This window comes from Nicotiana tomentosiformis, chromosome 12 (genome assembly GCF_000390325.3).
Source record: "Nicotiana tomentosiformis chromosome 12, ASM39032v3, whole genome shotgun sequence".
NCBI lineage: Eukaryota > Viridiplantae > Streptophyta > Magnoliopsida > Solanales > Solanaceae > Nicotiana > Nicotiana tomentosiformis.
This window is the reverse complement of record NC_090823.1, coordinates 86728715-86749057: the sequence shown is the minus strand read 5'-3', so window position 1 is coordinate 86749057 and position 20343 is coordinate 86728715.

Sequence of the window (20343 nt, the reverse complement as noted above, 5' to 3'; positions counted from 1 at the left end):
GGGAGATGTCGGTATGGTACTTCCACAGGTGAGTTATCTCCTGTGAGGAGGTTAGCGGTTGCATGGTGTTGATGGAGCTTCTACGAATAATTCTACCGACTATCCAGTAAGGGATCGAATATGTGAATATGGCTAGTGATTCAGAGTGCTCATGAAATGTTTAACAGAAAGGTTGCGAGAAATTTGGCGGGTTGGTTGCGCAAGATCATGTCAATGGGGAATAAGGAGTCTTGGTGGGTTCCGGGGTTATGCAATGGTAGCTTCAAGCTAAGTGGGAGAGCCCCACCGTCTACAATTTGATTGCGTGGTTATCTACTTATAAGGTTTCTGGTTATCGGTGTATTGGTGGGTTATTACGACTAAGGAAAGAAAATATCAGTGGTAACTTGAGCACAGGATTTGGGGAATGTGTGCTATATTTGGTCTTATCGATTCATGTACAGGCTTTGGGAAGACTCAGAGTTTATGCTTCGTGTAGATATGATGTACATGGAAAGTGAGTCAGCTGGGTGCTTCTTTGAGAAGGTGTTCGTGTGCTAGCAGGGCCTTGGAATTTGATCATATTTAGGAACAAGTCAGAGTGGGTGACTCTCAACAACGGTCCTAAATTTAAAATGTGGTGCCTAAGGATTTCGAGTCCGTAGTATGGTTAAGTATCGAGCATTGCAGCGGATGACGAAAAAGGGCTTGAAGTTCTCTATGTTATCTTTGGTATACGGTGTAGCATTGGAGGAATGGGAGAAAATAATTTCGGATTCATAGAGGAATTATCAGAATGGGTGTACTAGTTAAAGATGCAATTGTGCGCACAAGGAGGGTATGAGATGGTTCGTGGGTTTTGAGACAATGTAGTCTCGTGAAATGGGGTCATTCGGGATGAGTGCGGATTGAGTTCGATATATTTTGAACGGAGATATTGTTATTTCTAAGTCTAGAGTAAATTAGAAGAAGTCAGATTGGTTAGCAATGGTTGAATTGGCATGGTAGTGGAAATGGTCAGTTCCTTCAGCGTGTAAGTTGCACATGTGATTGTGGCGGTACGTACGAAGCTTGACGGCCACCGTAATTTGATTTAATTGGAGGTATTCGATTATTGTGGCTTGTTATGTGTAGATGGATCCCGAAAGAGTTGTGGTGGTTTCGACCACTACTTAGGGTTGTATTTTCTGCGGTTATGAAAATTTGGTCGCGTGCTGCAATTGTTCTCCTGAAATGAGCTAAGTAAAAGGTTTCTATATGATGAAATATTTATCCTATTAGTGGTTCAGGAGTTATGGTGAAATTCTTGTACTCTCGCATATTGGCATGTTAGGTGCAGTGAGCGGCATGTGAATTGGAAGCTGAGGATCAAGGTTGCAGTTTAGTGTTGACAAGAATATCACGAGCGCGGATGAGCGAGAAAGGATTCAGATGGTTAGACTAAGACGATATTTTCTTTAGCGTCACATGAGATCAGTATCTTGTGTAAGAGGTTTTTGTGTATTGATTTTCTTTACAACATTAGTGTGGCCGGTGGTATGGATGAGCCAAATTTTTACCTGGTGAGGAAGGTCGTAGGAGCGTATCCATGGGAAGACTGTATAAGTGTGACATGTATTCACTTGATTGATTAAAGATTGAAACCAAGTATGGAGATTTTGGTACTATCGCTAATGGGAGAGTTTAGGCCTGAAAGGCTCTCTATTCAGTTGGTTGTGACTTATGGATGCTTGTTCCGGATTTGACGACTGTGGGTCCTTGAGAGGTTATTTGCCCAAGTATGGTATGATCAGAATCGGTTTGAGGTCCGTTGATAGGTCCAAATGTGGATGTGTACTCTACACCAGCCTGAGTGTGTTCATTCAGCATAGCACTCCTTATGGAAGAGTATTCGGGCGTTGGATGTTTTTTCATCGTCGGCTATTTCATGTAATACTCTATTGTGCCATGTGGGTTGCGAGACGACTTGATTATTTGTACAATGTGTTGGGGTCCCGTGTAGCGGTGGTGTTATGTGAGCAGGATGGCTCTCGAGATGCAGATCATATATAGAACCTTAGTTATGGTTGAGTTTTATAGCGTATGACACTACCCGTCTCCCCAGGATTTGAATTATGCACTTAGAGAACTTATGGTTGATATTCGGGCATTTCGTGAGTATGAGCATTACGACTCGATGTGTGTTTTCCATAGATTATGAAGTGTGGATCGGGTGGCCCGCTGCCACGGGTATGTTGTTTGGATCGGGTGGCACGCCGTCTTGGGTAACATGGTTGGATCGGGTTGCACACTGCAAAGGTGTCATGTGTGAATTGGGGTGCATGCCGCAACAATCTGATGTTGAGTATAGTTCCCCATATCTATTTTTGTGTGTCTTGCTTCTCATGTTCTGAGGAAGGTTCATAAAACCTTTTCGGTTGTTTAATTAGTTACGTGGGTTGAGTAGTTCTTTCCAGAGTTCGATTTCCTTATGTATCACATTCGAGTTGGTAGCTTGTTGGCACATTGTGGCATCATATGAGACCTTTGGCAGTGTCTGCGATGGCTTATTGCCTGAGCAGTTTGTACTGGGTGAGACGAGACTATTGGACCTGAAATTTGTGTGACCAGATTTATATAAGGTGCATTAAAGAGAAGATATCATTATTTAGTTCAGAGTGAGGTAATGGTTCTTGTCAGGAGGATAGACTCCACGAATCCTTTATTCGGCAAGTGGTTATGCATTTTTACCCGTCTTTTTCGTCGTGGCAGTATTGTGCGAGTTGGAACAGTATTTATAGGTGTCATGAGGTGTGTTGTGGGCACAATATTCGTGAAATTTTAGCTATTGTGGTCAGAGGATGCTATTATGGTCATGTGAATTATGCGGTGTAGGGTGTGAATTCAGCAAGGGTATACTATCATGTTTTGGTACGGAGTCTGGTGATTGATACGGTGTTCGTGTGTTAGAATCTGGTATCGTGGAAAATTTCGGATGTTGGAATTGGGCTCTAAGGCTTATTTGACGAAATAAAAGGGAGGAATTTCATATTGGCTCTAACTAATGTGCTCAACTGCGTTGTGGTAGCACGGTTAGTTGCACGAGGTGTTAAACAGTAATTTTGGACAATTCCGAAATAGTTCTTAGCACGTTCGAGGACGAACGTATGTTTAAGTGGGAGAAAATGTAATGACCCGACCGGTCGTTTTGAGTTCTAGTGCGTTGTTTTGGGGTTTGAGGCCATGAGTAGCTTCACTTCAGGTATTATGACTTGCACGTATGGTCGGAATCGAATTTCGGGAATCTTAGAATTGATTTGGAAAGAAAATTCTAATTTCAGAAGCTTTAAGTTGGAAAATTTACTAAGGTTTGGAATATTTATAAATCACCTCAAAATCAGGATTTGAAGCTTCCAATAGGTGCATATGATGATTTCGGACTTGGGCGTATGTTCGGGTCGAGTGTCGGGTAGCCCGACAGTATTTCAGCGCTTATTGCGGAAAGTTGGCATTTTGAAGGTTTAATAATTCTTAAGTTTGGGTTGAAGTAGATTTTGATGTTATTGATGTCCGTTTGGGATTCCGAGCCTGGGAATAGTTTTGTATGGTGGTTTTGGTCTTAGGTACATGTCCAAACGTTGATTTGGAGGTCCGTAGGTCATTTCGACGCTAATTGGCGAAAGTTTTGGATGATTTTGAGAAGTTTGATCGGGAGTAAACTTTTTGATATCGGGTTCGAATTCCGATTCTGGAAGTTGGAGTAGGTCCGTAATGTCAATTATGACTTGTGTGCAAAATTTTAGGTTAATCAGACGTGATTTGGTAGGTTTCGGCATCGAAGGTAGAAGTTTGAAGTTCTAAATTTTAATAGGGGTACAATTCATGATTTCAATGTTGTTTGGCGTAATTGGAAGACTCGACTAAGTCCGTATTGTGTTTTAAGACTTGTTGGTAGGTTTGGTTGAGGTCCCGGGGGCCTCGGGTGGATTCTGGATGATCAACCGATCGGATTTTGGAATGAGCAAATACCAGAAAAATCTGGTTGCTGGTGTAATTGCTTCTGCGGAGGCTTGACCACAGAAATGGCCTAAATAGTATCGAGCTATAATATCCGGTATTTATGGACTAGTGCCATACAAGGTACCACATGACCATGATAGTAAGGTGTATGAAGTGTGTTAAAAGTGATTACTATTTTAAGTAATTTGGGATAATTCTTAATTATGTGGGTAATTGGTTAATTATTGGTTAATAGGAGATTAACTAGTTAATTAAAAATTAGTGGGTGATTAATTAAGGCTTTGGATAAGCCTTAAAATGGAATCCAACTTATGACTCTTACATTCCATGTTATAAGGTGGCAAATGAAGAAAGATTGGTGGTTTAGTCATCCTAGTGGGGCCCACACCTAGAGGTTAGAGATAACCTTTCTATTTCACCCACAATAAATGGCTCTCATCTACTAAATTAAGAGGGAAAGCTTCAGCAAGGTTAATGAATTGCAATAGCAACGTAGTTGTTTCAGAACATTTCATACGAAGGCCATTTAATACTATATAGCATGAGATTTTGCGATTTTAAGGAATACGGTGCAATCTTTCTCAAGAATATCATACGAATTCTTCCCTACTTCGGTCCGCCGTTACATGTTTTTCGCAAAAGACGGGTGTTAGAGGGATTGTCAAGAGAATCAACTTAGGTATGTTAAGGCTATCCATTCTTTTCTTTTGGCATGATCCATACGATACAAACGAAATGAGCAAATGCACAACTTTCATATATGACTATATTCATAGAAATACTAGAGATGCATATGTTCTTGATTCCCCATGTGTCCTATTGTTCTATCATCTGTTCATGGGTCTCAGAAAATATGTAAGTTGATAAAGTTTACTTCATGACATTAATCAAAGGTATAATGGTCTTATGACGTTACGAAAAATCTTATTAACGTATTCTTTATGCATTTGATTCATTTATACATGTACATTGACCCATGACCAGATGACGTTATATACACGTATATTATATGTATATGGGATATGGGAAAAGGTTACGGCGTTATATACACACCACCACCTGATCAGCTGGTATACGTTGATGATTTGCCCACAGTGGCCGAGATGATATGATGGATGCCCTTAGAGGCTTGATGATATTATGTACGCACGTACCTATGCATGGTATGATATTTATATGCATATGCATGACATTATAAATATGAAATAATTCACAGAGCTAGTAGTTGATTCAGGAAGAGCCTAGTTATGGCTAGACAACAGGACACAGACAAATCAACAGATCGTGCAAGATAAACATAGTGAACCCCAATATGGGGAATTCAGTCTCGCAGATATGACATTGTGATCCTTGAGATATATTCAGATAGGAGTTGGGGTAGTTAAAGGTAAATAAAAGAGAATTCCACTAGGAAGACAGTCAAAATATTAGTTCAGAAGCAACCCTACAAGCACAAGGGCGTGGAAATAAGTAACTACGGATAATTATAGGCGGGGAAGCACATCAAAATTTCGTCAAGTATACGATGTGGTAAGCTTGTAACTTTACAAGAGATAGAAGGTCTCCCTAAGTACTACAACAAAATAATAGCTGAGGAAATAAGGAAGAAGGCTTCAACCTAAGCACAGTGACCTAAAGAGTAAATGGTCTTGTAACAACAGTCTCACAATAATATTGTATGCACTCCATAAGAAAGTGGCACCTAGCGTGGCTAATGAGCGGGAAATGAAACCAAAAGTAATATTCGAGACCATATGAATTGCATAAAATTCCGATATGCATGGGGACTAAGATAAGCTAAGTATGCACGCAACAAGGGGGCATAAAGACAAGGAAAAGTAATAGCTTACGTTTAAAGAAAGATGAGAAGGAACGAAAGGAATTATTCGATCAATTATCCAGAGTTAGTTTCGTTATGAATGCACTTAATATTTTGGAGTATTATCCATGCAATATATATGTTGACATTCATACAGCTTTAGAAGACTCCGATATAAGTTAAAATAAATAATTGAGTTGAGGGCATGGACAAAAGATTGAATTATTAAAAGATTGTATCATGGATATTCCATAGCGTCCATGAAAGGCTAAAGTAATAACTAATACCAGGAGCCGCAAATCGGGAGATAGCTTAAGCCTACATGAAGTCTAATCAGAATGAAGAGGAAACTAAAGAGTTTAATCAACAATGAATGTATAAAAGTTACAAAGCATGAAATTCAATTAGGCCGTCATTCTTAAGATGAATAGTAATGAGGAAGCATTAAAGGACTTAGATTTATACATATGGGATAAGCAACGAGAGTAACCTGGAGTTTGGTAGTAAATCGAAGTAAGATTTATGGTATAGTATGACCTACTTAGATGTAGTAAAGCCATAGATGCCCAGAGGGATAACTTGTCATAATTCTATATATGTTCATAAAGTAAGGCCTAGAGATCGGCTAAAGGCCGGAAGAAAAGAAGAGAAAAGTCGCATAAGCGCACATACAAGGACAAAGTCGTATAGACTGCATGATAAAAGGTAGAAATAGTTGCAAGATTAGAAGAATTACGACCACAAGTTGTGGTGTGAGAAAGAGGCCTAAAGGGGGAATGTCCTGGCCTTTGGAATTATTCACAGAACAATTTCCTAGATGGCAAGGAGAGTACTAAAGTATTCGGAAGACATAAGTTATGAAAATGATAAGTGCATCAGTCAACATTTGAGGACAAATGTTCCAAAGGGGGGAATGATGTTACGCCCCACAGTATTACATCGATATTACACTTCGTAGTATTATATTACGATAATGGTACGCCTCGCAATATTATATTATGATGATGTTATACCCTGTAGTATTGTACCTTGAATTTGTCGTAAGATAATTGACATCAGGTCAAGGATAAGATTATTTGGAGATTATAAGTATTATGTTATTTCAAACAAATAATAAGTAAATTCGTGACAGTGAGAGGGTAAACGAATCGAAGAAAACGAGTTTCGTCAAAGTTTGACAATTTGGGATAAAATACAGTCCGAGCTATAATACCCGGTATTTATGGACTAGTACCATACAAGGTACCACATGATCATGATATCAATATGTATAAAGTGTGTTAAAAGTGAGTAGTATTATAAGTAATTTGAGATAATTATCAATTATGTAGATAATTGGGTAATTATTCAGTGAAAGATTAATTAATCAAGAGATTAGTGGTTAATTAATGATAATCTTGCATTAGTTAAAGAGCCCCCAACGTGGCAGCCCATGAAAGCCAAAGAAATGACTCTTGAATCACATAGCAACATGGCACATTTAAAAGACTAAGTGGCTAAGTCATCAAATTAGTGGGGCCCACACTCACTAATACAAAAGGGCTTCTTTAATACACAAAATAAGAGATTCTTACATTTCCATCTCCAAGTAATGCTCTTCATCAAGAAAATTTCATCCAAGAACCTATATGATAGTAACGTGAGTTAATTCAGCAGAGAATTTATACGAGACATCTTAATATTATAGCAATGTGAGAATTTGCAATTCTAAGAGAGTACGGTGCAATCTTTCTCAAGAATATCATACAGATATGTCCTTGCTCAGATCTTGCAGTTACGTATTTTATCGCAATTGACGTGTGTTAGAGGAATTGTCAAGATAATCGGCTCAGGTATGTTAAGGCTATCCCTTCTTTCCTTTTGGCATGATCCATACGATACAAACGAAACAAGCAAATGCAAAACTTTCATAAATGACTTTATTCATAGAAGTACTAGAAGTGCCTATGTTCTTTATTCTCCATGTGTCCTATTATTCCATCATCTGTTCACGGGTCTAAGAAAATACGTAAGTTGATAAAGTTTATTTCATGACATTAATCAAAGGCCTAATGGTCTTATGCCATTCTGAGAAATCTTATTGACGAACTTCTTATGCATTTCATGCATTTATATATGTACATTGACCCATGACCAGATGGCGTTATATAATCATATATTATATGTATATGGGATATGAGAAAAGGTTACGTCGTTATATGCGCACCATCACCTGGTCAGTTGGTATACGTTGATGATTTTGCCCACAATGGCCGATATGATATGATGGGATGCCCTCAGAGGCTTAATGATGTTATGTACGCATATACCTATGGTATGACATTTATACGCATATGCATGGCATTGTAAATATTAATGATTCACAGAGTTAATCAGACTTACATGTTGAGTCTTTTACTCCATGTTTCTCTTATGTCTATTGTTTACTAATTTTGATTCCTTACATACTCGGTACATTATTTGTATTGACGTCCCTTTTTCCTAGGGACGCTGCATTTTATGTCCGCAGGTCCCGATAGACATGTCGAGTGTCCTCTCATAGGCTATCAGCTTAGCTGAAGGTGTTGGTGCGCTCCATTTGCTCCGGAGCTGCTATTTGGTCAGTATGATTAGGACATGTGTTGATTGGTATGGCGGGGCTCTGTCCCGACCTTTATGATATTTATGTACTCTTAGAGGCTTGTAGACAGATGTCATGTATACAGATACATGTATGGCCTTGTCGGCCTATGTTTTAAGTATATAATGGATCACATTAGCCTTATAGGCCCGTATGTCACAGGTATGAGCTTTTATATCAGGTTGGGTCGTTCTATGTCGGGTATTCCCTCATGTTTACTCTGTTTATCTCATGACACCCCTTCTGGCCCACTTACCTATGATGATATAATAAGAAAGATACGTTATGTTAGTACTCAATTGAGTAAGGTACCGGGTGCCCGCCGCGGCCCATCAGTTTGGGTCGTGACAATTGCAACACATGAGTATCTAAGAACTCGAATCACACTGGATATATTTATAAAGCAAAGCATTAGTTAAATCAGCTACTTATGGGCATGAATCGAGTACAAAAGCTTTTAGGCAATTCTATTTTCGAAATTATTTTTAAACAATTGAGTCGAGGCTCATTTCATATTCTTTATCGCATCCTCTCAAATCATTTCCACTTCTAGCCACAATCATAACTTAAATATTTGGCACGCTGGCCACACTCTATATCCCCAATTCATTTATTTCACTTTCAACCATCTTTATAGATTATCAACAATAAGATATTTCCAATCAAGACTTTAGGTACACATATGAGCAATTAAGAGTCTTAAGAATATTGAGATTTTCTCACACAATTTGGCATCATAACCTTCATTTGGAACACGACTCAAAGACATAATATTTTAATAAACATATCATTCTTGAAGACATTCCCAAAGGATAACATAATGTGATAGGAACATTTAGAACAAGTTTTGATTTCACAATTTTCGACTCTTTGCTTATTCGGGACAATCGAATTTATTGGGAACAACTCAGAACATAGAATAAGGAACTTGTGATAACCATACTTGAAACTTACAGGAACATCATGGAATTCAATTCTAAGAGAGACAGTTTATCCATCATACCTCAAATCCACCCCTTAATGATATTACAATGATCCACTACACTAAGCAACTTCAATCTACAATAACAACCTCCAATGGAACCAATATTAGTAACAAATTGCATAGTTTAGGCCATTTAGGAATTTTATCAAACACCTAGTAGGCATGAATCTATACATCTCTTACCCATAGAATTAGTTCATCCAACTACTACCATTTACCAACAATTTATCTACACCATCACTCTTAAACAATTCATAACTTCCAACATCACATACATGACCATCCATCCACACCCAACCAACAAACTTCCATCAAATAATCACCTTTCAATCTCTACAATGGTTATGTATTTAAATTGGGAACTTATGGCTTCCAATCGCCATACCATAAGTAACAATACTTAATTCATACTCATATTCCCATAATATATCCATACATGTAAGTCTAAGGGTGTAGGATTACCTTTTGGAAGAAATCTTGCAAAATCCTCCTTTGAGTTCTTGAAGAAATTTCTTGAAGATCTATGTATCTTATGGAGGATTGAGTTAGTTTTAGGGTGAAATTGATGGAATGAAACACCAAATTAGTAGGGATTACTCACCTTGAAGATTGGGGAGTTGGGGGGGTGTTGCAGGTCTTGAGAGAGTGGAGGAAAACCCCAAAGTTCGGCCAAGAAAAATGGGGTAAAATGATCCCCGAATGAGTATATAGCGTTTCGGGCGCCACGGGTGGCGCCGGGGTGCTACCTGTGGTGCTGGTTCCAGTACCCGAAAGAAATCTCAGCGACAAGGATAGTGCCTCGCGCTACCCTGGGCGCTAGCGATGGGAAAATGGGCATAACACTCTCATATGAAGTCCTTATTCGACGATTCTTTTTGCTATGGCTCCGTAATTTCAATACGGATCTAATGATTCAATCAAAACAGAATTTGGAGCTCATTTGCTTAATATGATACCACTTATACTCGAAGAAACGACGGCGAAACATTCTCGAAATATCCAAATTACATTCCGGGCATACGCTCGAGTCCAAAATCACCATCCGGACCTGATGGAATCATCAAAACGCCGTTCCGAGATCGAATACAAAAAAATTCAAACTTGGTCATAATACATCATTTGAAGCTACTCAAAACTTCAAATAATTGAAAGGAGCGTAAATGTTCAAAATGACAAGTCGGGTCGTTACATTCTCCCCCACTTAAGATCATTCGTCCTCGAATGAGGGTTAGAATCCTCCATAGACAACCAATGTGACTTAAATCCTCATCCACACACCAAAAGTTCCCAATTTTACTTACTCCATAAATTTTCAAATATTTCGCCAGAGTCTCCCCTATAACTAGGCCTATCCACCTATTAGAGAATCCCAGAAACCAATCCCAACAACACATCCCCATCTTGACAAAGCATCTCAATATATATATATATATATATATATATATATATATATATATATATATATATATATATATATATATATATCAATAACACTAATCTTAGCATTATAGGCACTGCATTATCAAAATGATATCTGGACATGAATTGCATAGTTTTAAATCATAACAGCTAGAAAGTACCTTTCAAATCAAAACCAATTGCTATACAATCAAGCAAAAATATTTTCTTTCCACAACACTTTCGGCCTTCAAGGTGACCTTCTCGACTTACAGACTTTGCCATAACATTTTAACGTAGGCAATCCCAACTTCTAGGCTTTTCAAACAAGGATGACAATTAGGTACCTCTCATAAGTTAACTATCCATTAACTTCTCATTCAATAACCTTCACCGGAACGATATACAAAGGATTTCCAATTACCTCCTTAGACATAGACACATGAAACACCGGTTACACGGAGGACAATAATAGGGAAACATCACACTCATAGTTTGGCCTATTTCCTTAGAGATTTAATAAGGCCCAGTATGACTACACATACTTTACCTTTATTAACAATTCACATAGCATCCTCATGGAGAAAATATTGAGAATAACCCGTTCACTTTCTTCAACTCTAAATCTCTATGCCGAACACCCAAACTAAACCTTTGGCGACCTCCAACAATTAGTCTAAGATGTGCTAGCTTGAATATAACCATAAAATTTCCTATCCAATATATTTGATCATGGGATGACGCTCCTTCTTTGACATGTGACATATGGAAGGCATAATCGGAAGGATAAATACATTATCGTCAATTATTCTTGGAAGACTATTATTCATGAAAAGGACAACTACAATGGTTTCATTCCATATGTGCCTTGTTCGGAAATAGTAAGCCTCAAAGAGAAATAGCTAAGTACATGACACCAGTCGCCTCTTGGAATGTAGGAAAAATCAGTTTAATTCGAAATGAGAATATTCTGGCACCCTGAATGTGATATGGGTTTCAACATACATGAAATTGCATTATGATCTTAACGGTGACTAGCACAGGGGATCTATGCCACAAGCCTACGAGGATGAAAGAGAAGTTTTACACTTGTGAGATTATTATCATTCTCACGGTTTAACCTTTTCCAATAGTTGATCCTACGCGAGAGGACTAGAGATACGACGAATTCATCTTTTAATTCAATATGCTTATCATAAGGCTGATTTACATTAGATTTGATACCACATAGGTAAATATTATGGTGGTGCGTGCATAGGCACATGTGAGCAGATGTTATCCATTCGAATCAAAATTTCTATGAGAAATTCATCAGGTATAGTCCCTTGTTGAGAATTTAGGGAAGCAAGTGGGAAGTATTAGCCTAGGGTTATAACTCAATTCAAGGAAATCATTATATAGCTCAATCACACAAGAAGCTATAAATAAGAGAATTTATGATAAAGTGGCTTCAAGGATAATGTGTCTCGTTTAGAAAGTAAGTACATGCAATGTTTTGTGATTCAACGTCTTGTTAAGACCGTGTTTTTGAAGCTCTTCAATATGGATGCACATATACAAGAAGGAAACATTATGCGTGTTCATAATGATATACTAATAAGTGACTTACTTGGTGATTTTAGATTGACAGAGTAGTACCTTACTTGAAGCCCCTCAACTCCACAACCATAACTTATTTCAAGAGTCATTCAACACGTCCCCAAGTTGCGTTTCTTACAAATCACACATTCTGACTTATTGGTACAAACAACCCTCTTTTGTTTCTTAGGTGCTCTTACCACATGATCCGATGGAACGATAACATTTATTGGAACAAGTACACTTCCCTTAGCAACTGGTTCATTCATTCCCTTCTCGCTGACTCGAACCCGTGGGTAACTCATATGAAAAATGAGACATGACGAGGAATTTAGCTTCCTACCTTGAGCTCTATCGCACAATCATGAGTATCAAAGAAGTGAGAAATTCCTAAATGTCCAAGTAGCCTCCTCATTATAGATGTGGTCGACAACACATCGATAAGAAGGACTCTACTAGACACGGATCCGAGATATCCTAGGACGCTTTAAAACCTTAGGCTCTGATACCAAGTTTTTGACGCCCCGATCTCGGGGAGCGCGACCGGCGCTCAACCGAGTGAACCCGGACGAGCAAGCCTATTAGATTTCCTTCTACCCAACTCATCCATGAATAAATAGGAGATGTACTCCATTAATCAAACACTAAATATATTTTATTATCAACTCCCATTTCATATCACATTAGCAGCTTCGTTCATAATTTCCCAAAATATTCCAAGTTTATAGATATAATGAAAATCTTATTTTCCAAATACCAACACTTCTAGTTCCATTCCCAATATCAAACACCACCCACAACCTGTCTACGGAGCCTCTAAGTACAATAGAAGAGTAATATGGAAATGTCGGCGATAAGACCCCGTCTATATCTCAAAACATAGTACATGACAAACAAATGATACATGACCCCGAAATGAAGTGGGGCTCACCAAATTAGCTGAAAAGAGTGTACTGCTATCACTGATCAATGCTGCCTGCTGTAGAACCACTTGCATCCATTAAAGATGCAGTGCCCCCGATAAAAGGGACGTTTGTACCATTGAATAACACTAGTATGTATAGCTAAAAGTACTCTTTCAAAATAGAATGCCCATATAATAAAAAGTAACACATAGTAACATCAAGTCACAATCAACAATATCCAAATGTCCAGTTAAAACATAATAATTTCCAAAATACGAACTTCATATACATATTTTGTTAGGAGATCAATAGCACCGATATACCACCGTCTTTGTTAGCACGAAGTTCGATCACGCCCAATCGGCTAGGCCATCTCCCCACGAACAATGTGGTTTGACATGTTATGCGAAAGAAATTTGTTACTAAGAGTAGTACCACTATGTGCGCAACATGGCGTCTGATCTCCACCCGATCAGCTAGGTCGCCTTCCCACATATGCTATGTGAGTGGACTTTTCTAATCCACAATTATTACCAGTTTCTTCCTAATTAAGGGGAATAATATCACAATTTCACCAATATTTCAATTTCATCCCAAATAAGGGGAATAATCACAATCCACCCCTACACCGACACGTGTAGTTTCAGGTGTGGGCCTTATGGCCCACCCTTCATCGGTTTTGCTAATGATGCTCTAATAGCATAATAAGAAGCTCAACTCTATTCAAGGATAAGTATGAAGCTTTAAGATCTCAAAGAGGGCCTTTAACAAGATCTCAAGCTAAAAGGTTGCAAAACAAGGTCATTGGACTTCAGGAGCGAATAACGAAATTATTAGTTAGGAGGAAGAGCTCAAGGATAAAGGATATGAGCTGTCTAGGTGTTATAATTATTTTATGGTCCAAATTCATTTCCAAGAAGAGGTGGATTATATCCCAAGAAATATCCTCTGAAGAAGGTCCAAATCAGGCCACTATTTGACCTATTTGGCACCTAAAATGTGTCCAAACTTGCAGCACAATAAGTCCTACATGAAACCATATTTTTATAACATAAATAGGACTTACTTGCTTCCCAAGAAAGGTTCAATAGGCTTGATAGAACTTGGGTTCAAGTTGGTACCAAGTTGCGTGCAAGTTGCCTTCAAAACTTTCAAGATTTCCAAGATCCTATCCATGATTGGTTTGAGACTTTCAAGATTCTATCCTAGATTAGTTTTAACTCATTTCCATATATTTTGGTACTGAATTTACTGTTTTCCTAGGTAGTTAAGGTTATGTTTTCCTTTTTCTAAGATTGTTGGAGTTACTTTTCGAGATTGACTTGGTTTTTTTTCCCTAGTATTTTTCCTTTTCCTAAGGTATTTGGACTTATTGTCCAAAGTAGCTTAGGGCTTTATTTCCTTGTTTTAAGAAAGGAATTTCGTGACCCCCTCTCTATATAAAGAGGTGTCTTTTTTATTTTTAGATTTTATATTATTATAGAATATTATCAATAAACATTGTGAGATTTTTCTTGCACTCTTGTGTGTGGTTACTCTTGAATTTATTCTTCAACTTTCAAGACTCAACTTAAGGTGGTAAGATTAAACTGTTTAGAAATCTTAGATCACTTCTAGGTATTCAAGAAAGGTGATAAGTTTAGGCTTATTTTTGTTCTTGTTATTCTAAAGGGTCGGGTTTTACAATCTATCTCTTATTTTTATTTCTCTACCAAAGGCGATTAGTTCTTTGTTAGCTAATTGTTGTTGTTAGAATTCAACTTCAAGAATAGACTTCTTGAATTCAAGAAACTTTTTCTTGAATTTTCTTGAATTCAATCTATCTTTAATATTCCGTTCTTTAGTTTCTTTTAGCTTTCGCACGTTTCTTGATTTTATTTAGTAATTTTTGGACCCCTATCGTGTTGTTATCAAGTGGTATCAGAGCATAGGCTAATCAAGATTTCAATATTGATAATCTTGGGAGGTTCTTGAGCAAAACAAAACAAAAAAAATTGAAAAATCAACACAAAAAAAAGTGTTATTGCTCATTATTATTTTTAGAATTCAAGTATTATTTGGTTTCCAAGTCAAGAATGGAAACAAGAAGAGGGGATCATTGTTCTTGAAGATTAAAAAAAACGTCTTTCCTTATTCTTGTGGGTTTTGGGTTTCCTAAATTCTTTTCTTTTTTTTTCTTTTTTTTTTCCTACTAACCAATTCTTATTCTTCCTAGGTTTGGTCATTCACTTTTCTTTCTTTTTTTAACTCCTTATTCTTATCACTACTGGTTGTGACTTGTTAGGTTTATTAATAAATTTAAAGATTAACGATCAAGAGTTGCTTTGAGTGAAAAAGGGCAAGAGAGGAGGCGAGCTATGACTCAACAACTTGAAAAGTCGAACTTACAATATACCAAATGGAAGGAAGACAATGGTAAAATTATTTTTCAAACAAGAGCTAAAGTGATGTCTGTGATTTGTACCCTTAAAATTGACAAAGAGTTTGGCTATAACTCAATTAGCACTTATATGGCTGAGAAATTGAACTTGCCTTGTGTTGAGCGTATTGTACCCTACATATTAAGAGGGGTAAAGGTAGATAAAAGAGTGTTATTATTATTCTCTATTGGTAGGTACGAGGATGCAATTTGGTGTGATTTAATTCCCATGAATATTTATTATATCTTGTTGGGAAAGCCATGGTATGTCTACATAAGAGCTTCATATAGCATGGAAAAACAATAGATACTCTTTTGATGTTAACGGAAAGTAACTTATTCTTGGACCTTTGATTCACTCATAAATTTATGAAGATCAAAAGACTGCTAAAGAGAATATGAAAAAATAAGAGAGAGAAGAGAATGAGAGGAGTAAGGGAGTGCATGTCGACATCCCAAGAGAGGAAAAATGAGAGGTTGTGTTGATTGAAGAGAATGGGATGTCAAGTGAGAAAAAGAGTGAGCTTGAGGGAAAAGAAAAGAGAGAAGGCAAAGAGATAACAAAATTCTGTGAGGTAGAGAGAGAAAAACAAGAGTGTTTGAGTGAAGAAAAAGAAAAAAAACTTTTGTGAGAGAAAAGAGGCTAAGGGTGAGGAAAAAGTTTGTTTTGTGATAAAAGCCAAAGAGAGTGTAAGAAAGAACAAAATTTCTTTACTTCCTAACCTATTAACTCATTCTTATTTTAGTTCTTGTGATTTTATGCAGCCACGTGTTGAAAGACCTTTTGAAAGGGGAGGCGAGGTGCGAGAAATGGTGGCAAAGGATCCAATTAGATTCCAACATGAATTAGGCGAAATCAGTTCTTGTTGGATGGTGGAAGATAAAAGCTTGGTTAAATTCTTTGTTATTGAACCTTTTGACTATTTTAATTCTTATTTACAGGTTTATGATATGAAGTTTCCTAAAGCCATTGCTAAGCTGGAATCATTGCATAAAAGAATACAAGGTGATGTTGTTCCATTATTAAATAAGTCCAAGTATGGTATGTACATTTGGTTTATTCACATTCTAGGCCTTTCTAGAACACCTAAGGTATTTTTGGAGGTAATGAACTATACTCTTAATTCTTATGTTGATGACTTTATTATTTTTGTGGATGATGATATTTTGATGCATATCAAGTCATTAACTGTAATATTTAAGTTCAAGTGGAAAAGTAATTTTCTTCCTTTTGAAATTGAGTATAACATAGATGATTATGTATTCCAACTTGGTGGAAAGAGACATGAAATTTATGAGAAAAGGCTTGTGAATGAGTTAAATATTTCTTCTTCTCTTATTCAAGTGTCTAATGAGTTTTCATGCGATAAATTGCTAGAATATGATTTTTGTTGTGTGATGGGGAGTCATTCTTCAAGTCACGTTGATTGTGATCTTGTAAAAGTATTTTCTACTAGTAACGAGGATATGCATGATTGTCGTGATGCTAGTGATCAAATTCTTTTTCATGCAACTATGTATGACTCTTTCTGTGATAGTTTGAGCAATTGTTTAGAATCCATTGATGTTGGGGATATTATTGGGGAGAGTTATAATCATGAGCTTGAATGTATTAAAACTTTTATTTTGGGAATTATGGGCTCTTCTAACCTTCTTGAGAATTTATCTACTTCTTTGAATAGCTTATATGTAGAAGAATCTGTTACACCCCATATTTTAGTACATGAAAGCACGCCATAAATAAATTGATGAAAGCTCAAAAATGAGATATTACATCACGTATTTTCGTACGCTAAAGTTTCATCGTAAGTTAATCCACGTAAGCTCGGGAATGAGATTATTTTAAGATTATAACTTTTACACTATTTCAAACAAGTGATAAGTAAATTCGTGAAGGTGAGAGGGTAAGCGAATAAAAAAATGAGTTTTGTTAAAGATTGGCAATTTGGGATACAATACGGTCCAAGCTATAATACTCGATATTTATGGACTAGTGCCATACAAGGTAACACATGACCATGATAGTGAGGTGTATAAGGTGTACTAAAAATGAGTAGTATTTTAAGTTTTAAGTAATTTGAGATAATTCTTAATTATGTGAATAATTGGGTAATTATGAATATTTAAGTGGGAGATTAACTTGTAAATTGAATTTTGTGGATAATTATTTAAGTGAAGATTTGGATATATGTTAGGGGGGACAAACATCCACGTGGGATCATGAAGGTGTGGCAGCAAATTGCCAACAATCTTATGCCTAAGGAGGTGGTGGCACTACTTACATCCATATTCATTTTTTGGGTGGAAAGATGCTATTAAGAAGGCCTTTCTAAATTCACAAAGTGAAAAAGTTTATGAATTTGTGAAATCACAACAAACATACGGATGAAGCTTCAACAAAAGTCATACACAAGATTATGATCAAATTCACAAAGTGAGATAGAGTGGCAATGTGATTTTGCTTTAACAAAATTTCATAAAAACTTATACTATGTAATAGCAACGCGATTTGCAATTCTAAGAGAGCACGGTACAATCTTTCTCAAGAATATCATACGGATGTTTTCCTAGTTCGATCTCGCTGTTACGTGTTTTATCGCAATTGACGTGTGTTAGAGGGATTGTCAAGAGAATCGGCTCAGGTATGTTAAGGCTATCCCTTTTTCTTGGCATGATCCAAATGATACAAGCTAAACGAGCAAATGCACAACTTTCATAAGTAACTCTATTCATAGAAGTATTAGGGGTGTCTATGTTCTAGATTCCCCATGTGATATATTATTATATCTTCTGTTCATGGGTCTCAAAATAATACGTAAGTTGATAAAGTTTATTTCATGACATCAATCAAAGGCATAGTGGTCTTATGGCTTTTCGAAAGATTTTATGGACGTACTTCTCATACATTGCATTCATTTATACATGTACATTAACCCATGACCAGATGGCGTTATATACGCGTATATATATAAAGGTCTCAAAATAATACGTAAGTTGATAAAGTTTATTTCATGACATCAATCAAAGGCATAGTGGTCTTATGGCTTTTCGAAAGATTTTATGGACGTACTTCTCATACATTGCATTCATTTATACATGTACATTAACCCATGACCAGATGACGTTATATACGCATATATATATATATATATATATATATATATATATATATATGTGTGTGTGTGTGTGTGTGTGTATATATATATATATATATATATATATATATATATATATATATATATATATATATATGAAAAAGGTTACGACGTTATATACGCACCACTACCTGATCAGCTGGTATATATTGATGATTTAGCGCACAATGGCCGAGATAATATGATGGGATGGCATTTATACGCATATGAATGACATTTTAAATATTAAATGATTCAGAGACCTATTCAGACTTACATGTCGAGTTCTTTAATCCATGTTTCTCTCATGTCTATTATTTACTGATTTTTATTCCTTACATACTCGGTACATTATTTGTACTGATCTCCCTTTTGCCTGGGGACACTGCATTTCATGCCCGTAGGTCACGATAGACAGGTTGAGAGTACTCCAAGTAGGCTATCAGCTCAGCAGAAGGTGTTGGTGTGTTCCATTTACTCCGGAGTTGCTTATTTTATCAGTATAATTAGGACATGTATTGATTGGTATGACGGGGCCCAGTAACGACCTTTATGTACTCTTAAAGGCTTGTAGACATATATCATGTGTACGGATACTTGTATGGCCTTGTCGGCCTATCTTTTGAGTTTACAAATGATCATGTTGGCCTTATAGGCCCGTATGTCACGTGTATACATTTTTATATCAGTTTGGGTTGTCCTATATTGAGTATTCCATTATGTTTATTCTGGTTAGCCCATGACGGCCCGTTTGGACCATTTGCCAATGATAGCACGATAAGAAAGATATGTTACGTTGGTACTCGGTTGAGTAAGGCACCGGGTGCCCGTCGCAGCCTATCGGTTTGGGTCGTGACAAAAGTAGTATCAAAGCAGTTCTATCCTAGGGAGTATGCAAGCTGTGTCTAGTAGAGTCTTGTTTATGGGTGTGTTGTGCACCACACTTATAAGCACGAGGCTACAGGGCATTTAGGACTGTCACTCTTTCTTCTTACACTAGATCGTGTGGTAGAGCTCACTTGTAAAAACTCAATTTCCTAAACTTTATCTTATTCATAATACTATGATGTAGAAAGACGGTTGGTAAGGGATTGAATACGGTTGTGGAAGAGTTGAGTCAAAGGAACTCGATTTTGCATCATGCTTACGATGAGTAAATGTAAGGTCTCTAGCAAATCATATGTGTACTAAGACGTGTGAGCTTCTGGAAAAGAAGCCCTAAGGTATGAATATCTATCCACCATATGGTAAAAAGTAATGAGAGATTCAGAAGGTAGATACAAGCATTAACAAGTAAAAGAAGCAAGATGAAGAAGGGTACGAGGTACTCAGCTAGTGAAGATTATCATCACTTACCACTGAGGAAGGGAGATATAAGCATTTTGAGTTACCTTCAACAGTAACACAGTATGTATAATTGGCCACACCCATCTCAGTTATGCATTATGGGGGCTAACATGTATAGTTTAAGAGAAGGACGGGATATGAGGAACCGGCTGGGGTTAGA